The following is a 6,006-nucleotide window of genomic DNA, read 5'->3' on the forward strand; positions in this document are numbered from 1 at the left end:
CTGATCAGTTATACGAGAAACTCGTATAACCGATCGAGAGTTTTGATTATACCGAAACTCTTATCGTAGGTTATACTGATATAGATTCTATTGTTAGATTATATTGTTATCATTTATACTTATAGACTGAGTCACACGTGCAGTATTATCATTGGAAGCCTTTATCTCTATTTTATAGGGTAATATGCCTTCATTACGTGAAAATAAAATATCTACGAAAAATGATTTCATTTACCTGGTGCTTCATATCAGATTTTAATTCACCTCATAAACTCTCTATTTAACAATAATTATAAAGCGGACCCTATCAGGACCCAAGTAAGCCGAAAACACGAGTCTGTTGCAACAATCACCACAGGATTCATTCAGCGCTATTACCCCATTTAGGGTAATAATATACAAAAGTAAATCTTCCACTGATCGTTTTCGGGAAACATTAAAGATTAAACGAATAAATATGAACGCTGAGCCTTTGATACTGCGGAAAACCAACGTCTTGGTAAGTTAATAGCTAAATTAAATTTAAAATAAAAAATTTAATATTAAAATGCACTTAAAATACAAGGACTTAAACTGAGAATTTCTTATGTAAAATATTACGATTATAAAAGTTTTACGTTTGACTTCCTAAAAAGCCAGAACTGCTTAGCTTCATAAACTGCCATTTAATTTCTTAGATTCGGAGCCTTGCTCTGACTGTAGAATCAAATGAAACGATAGAAAAATACAAGGCATGACTAACGAGGTCACGTTTGTGGCGAATTGAAGATTTGATCAGAAGTGACAACTATCCTATAGTGAAATTAACTTGTATATTGCACAGCGTTTAATGGCATGACAATCGAAACCCCGAGCTATCAAAGGAAATGAAACCCCGAGAAAATGTTCTACGACTCAAATTGCACCGCAAAATCGACCATGTAATGAATTTCTGTTCAATGAATAGCAAATATTCTACGACACAGATCCTTGTACTGTCTCTTCCATGGAATTAATTTCTGTTCGACGAATAGCAAATTTTCGTCAAACTTAGGATGAATAAGAGGTGAATGTATGACGGAAAATGAGGGAACGCAAAAAATAAGCTCCTATGATTTTGAACTTGGAAGCGGCGTAGACCAGGTAAATGGTATTGAATATTTTAGTAGAAGATTTACTAGATAATCAAGATCGTAATGCCCGGAACTCCTACAGATAGAATATTGAATGAGTCATGTTGAGCTCTTTATCGTGTGTAGTTTTTCATCGTAGAAAAACTAACACTTACAATAAGATAACGATAATTACGATAATGATCAACATAACGCAAATGATCATTACGGTAATGATCATAACGATACTGATCAACATTAGTTTGCACTACATTCAGCGGATTCAATGAATCACTTCACTGGATTAAAATAGATATTGAATGAAAATACATTGAATAAAAAACCTTTGCGCGTGAACACAACAAAGCCAAAGTCGTTCAAATAGACCTTAACGTCTTATTCAATACGACTGTTAAAAAAAATTTTCGTCCAAAGAATGCCGCAATGCTTCTTCTTTGATCGTAAGAAGTACTCCTGTCGTCTGAGATGCCCCGAAATTTCATTAGATCGAGTCTCGAATAGCAAGACAGAAAGTATTGCATGCAATTGTTTAGCAGTAGGGGGATGCACCAAGCAATCGATTTTCTGAAGTTAAACGTGAAAACACCTTTTTATGTTGAAACTTAGAGGCTTTTTGGCCTTCATTGAGCAGATACAATGATTATATAATCTATAAGTAGAGCTGACAACTATTTTAATCAATATAAGTTGTGTAATAGAGACAAATTTCTGAGTTGAACTAAACTGGAGATGAAATGATAAAAATTATCAAACTTGCGTTGAAGAAAGCTCTACGCCATATATGTGAATGAGAAGCGTTTTAATTTTTGGTGAAGCGCTTAGCTTTACAACAATTGTCTGCTTATCTCAGACCTATGTACATCCTATTCCTTGTATTTCAGTTCCAGTGTTTGTATTTGCCTGCATACAAATTAAATTCAAATAATCAAGGAAATATACCAAATGACATATTTTTACACCCATTCCTATGAAGAATGTAAATTCGATCTGAGAAAATTATTTTTTTTTCACGGCACAAAACAACAAGAAAAAGTATAATTATGAGCAAACTGTTTTCCGCAATAACAACTGTTTTCTGCAAAAATTGTCTGCAATAATAACGATGACTGTTTTCTGCAATAATAAGTTACGGAGGTATTTCAAAATTTACATTCTATTAGCTTAGCTGTCATGCCCGTGTGCTGGTTCTGCAATACTTAAACTCTCTGACGATCATGTTGAAAAGTATTTTAATCGTCTGATTAAAATTCTGATTAATTCGAACATACTTGCGAGACGACTGACGGGAGAATTTCTGTTCCACAATTGAAGCAAAAAGAGAAATAAGAGTTATTAAAATTTTTATTTCCTGAGAACAATGATGCTATTACGTGATAATCGCAAGTGACCAGATTAATGAGTACAAGCTTTGGATGGAAGGGAGTTTTCTTAAATTAATAATAAATAATTATATACGAAAACCCGAGCGCCTAGGTTTATGTGAATAAAATTACCATGTTTTTAACGAGGTACAAAGTAGAATGTTTGAATTAAGCTTGAAGAAGCATCGGTATACAGAGAAAACATGTGGCTAAGTTATTTCCGGTAGAATCGTATCTTTGAGAACCTTCGGCGAAAACATAGCACTTAATATTGAAAGGTTCCGACCAGCCAAATGTTTTTGAGTTGATGCCTGACCAGCATTAGAATTCAAATGGGTGTATGGGAAGGAAAAATTATGGTTTTCGATTCAGCCAAATCCCTAACAATGGTTGAACGAGAATTAATTTTCATTAAAATACAAATGTTTGACAACCGCACATTAAACGGACTACTAACGACGCTTCTGCCATATGGGCCATAAAGGAAAGTTAGAAACAAAATTAATAACCGTTGATAACGAAATTAAATGAGATCCGTTCTTAACAAAATGACGGTCAAGTTCTGAGTATTTCTTTTCAAACGTTCTAAATTTTTCACCCACTTGCGACAAAGAAATCGTGCAAACACCTGGAATGAAAAAGAAATTCGAAGAAACCTAAATCATAAGCAGGATTAAATGAGTCCTAGACACAGCAATTCATTATCGCAGTCATCTATTTCAACCGTTTTAGTATCTAAACTAGCAAAACCCATTGATATACATGAAACTTATTTAGCTTTGAAGTATCAACAAACTTCACAAATATGCATCGTTGTTATCATATTCATTTACCTAGAATACGTTTCCGACATCTGCTATATGAATTGTTTCAAAATCTTCAGATTTACCTCAGACACCGATTAATTCTAATATCCCAAAAATCATAACTTTCGTCTCCCAAAACGTTATAAAAATGAAAATTGATTTTCCAATAATGGTGCAAAGTTCTATACTAGAAATATATAGAAGAATCAACTAATGAGGTACCAGGATATATGATCTCCCATAGAAATAGTGATGATACATCCATAATTTAACTGGAGTGCATCCGCTCCTGTAACGAACAGTAAAGCTGTCAATAATTATGACCTATGAATGATTATGTGGTTATAAATAAAGAGAGTGCGATAACTGTAAAATTTCAAATAACTGCAGAAAAAAGGCTGCAGTTTTTTTCATTTCTACTTTATTTTTCCTATTAATATAACTCGTATTTTATTTTTATTTTGGCAAAAGGCTGCAGTTATTCAAATGTTAAAGCCAGGAATAGAGCAAGTTAGGTGAGCACCGTTAACTAGTTTGACAGGAAGATAAAAAAATAAGGTATCCTAGTGCATATAAAATAGAATAAATTTAACAAATTTATTACGTGATGACAAATTCAAAAACAACAATTTGATGAGAAATCTAACAGGATTCAGCAGGACGCAGCTCCAAATGATACCGATTCATTCAATAATGAATCCAATGAAAATCACTCGCCGGCGAGTACCGACCCAATTTCCAAAACAAAGGCGAAAGAAATAATTCAAAACCCTTTTTGCAAATTGCAACAAAATAATTTGTTTCGAGATCAAATGCAGTCATAAAGTTTCGTTTGTGTTTGCTTTACTCTGAAATTTTGTTTGACCTATCATTAGGTTACAAAAGTGAAAACGTAGACTCATGTCGAAATTTTATATATTTCAGAATTGTGAGAACCCGATTTTAAATGGAATTTAGGACCATACAAAAATTTTTAGCGAACTTAAGCAGCTTTCGGTTATAAAACTTTTGTCGCATTAAGAGGATTAATAAACTCTAGATATCTGAACTCGAAGAATCGCACGTTTCCAGGATTATTTGCAAACAACTTCTTAAGTAAATCGTGGCAGCAAGACGCCACAATCTAAGAATTGACAAACTGAGTTGAAAGAACTGTTGTTTATGACTTTTTTTTAGGAAAATCTTATATAAACAATATCTGTTCAGCTTTTGCATCGCATTAAACTGTTATTTTTTTATCAAACAGAAATGAGAGGTAATTCGCATGAAATTTTTAAATTTGTTGCCATACAGATGTGAGAGGTAATTTATGTTCAAAATGAAAATTAGATATGATAGATGATAGAATTTTCGTTCACCAACGAAATGGTTTGCTTATTTATTAGCTATAAGTGACGATTTTACAATTTACGTATCAGATTTGCACTGAATTCCGTGAAAGCAATTACTATTTCCTCAACAATTTATTAAAATTTCAATAACAAAAACAATTGAAGTCACTTACCAGCCCACAGACTCCATGATCTTTTGGCTTCAGATTAATAAAAAAAATCCCAAAGTGAGCACAAATTTTGTATTATATAAGACCTCGTTCTCAGGAAGGAGAGCTCGCTCAGTGAATGTGACCTCGGTTATCGATTATTCGTAGGTTCGACTGGCCGATCAGTCAAACTGAATTTCCTATAACTACGAATCGAAGTTATAAGAAATTCGTAGAGATTTCACACAGGGAAACACACAAAGATTTCCCATTATTTCAAAGCAGTGAAAAAGATTGAATTATTCAGGAGAGAAAATTTAGATCAGCCTATCAAAAACATTTAAAATTTGATAAAAAAATTTAGGTCAATCTCCTGAAACGAACTAAAACTGAAGCAAAAATGTTTCCACGATGAAGTTACAGTGTGAAAAATCGTACCTCAAGATCAAAGTAAAAGTGTATACATTAATGTGTGATCCTGTTATTTCGGTATTTCTTTGAATAGATTACAGCGAATGGAAGTACACACAAACTCATAAATTTTATATTGAATTTAAGCTAAGTATACTCATATACTATGTAAATTTAAACGTTATAGACCTCCTAGATAGGATCTACAGCACGGATCAATTGTATAAATATCTTCGGTTATGCTACCAGTAATGTGGTCAATGGAATTTAATTTCGAAATTCAAGTTCACCGAACGCTTAAGCTCAAATGATTTCAACACAACACGCCTGCTATGTCTGTAACGTCAGGCGGTCAATACAATATAAAGCACCAAACAACGAAGCAATCTAAGCAGAACTCAGTGAAGCCGAAGACAACGACGTTCTAAGCAATCATCGCAACGGGCATTCAAGTGAGCCCTTGAGCTCGATATGGACACCATGAACGTAAGTCTTGCATTGCAACACGCATTGCCGGTCAAGCTGCGATACTCTATGCGTACCGTTATACCACAACGCTGCGTACAGCAGGCAGAATGCGTCAGTTGTACCACCACTCCGCGTACAGCAGGCAGAATGCGTCAGTTATACCACCACTCCNCGTATGCGGTAAAAGGGCTGGAACTTTGCCTCTCCCAAGCTCTGAGCGATAAAGAAAGAACTCCCTCTAAAAGGTTCAGACTGACGCTAAAGATTATTTTAATAGGCAGTTTTTGTCTTCGGGGTGCTCTGTCCCTCGGGATCATCTGTGACTATAAAAGAGAATCTCCCTGAAAATCCGTCGGTCTTTCCTAAAA

Source organism: Hyalella azteca, unplaced genomic scaffold (assembly GCF_000764305.2).
Source record: "Hyalella azteca isolate HAZT.00-mixed unplaced genomic scaffold, Hazt_2.0.2 contig853, whole genome shotgun sequence".
Lineage (NCBI taxonomy): Eukaryota > Metazoa > Arthropoda > Malacostraca > Amphipoda > Hyalellidae > Hyalella > Hyalella azteca.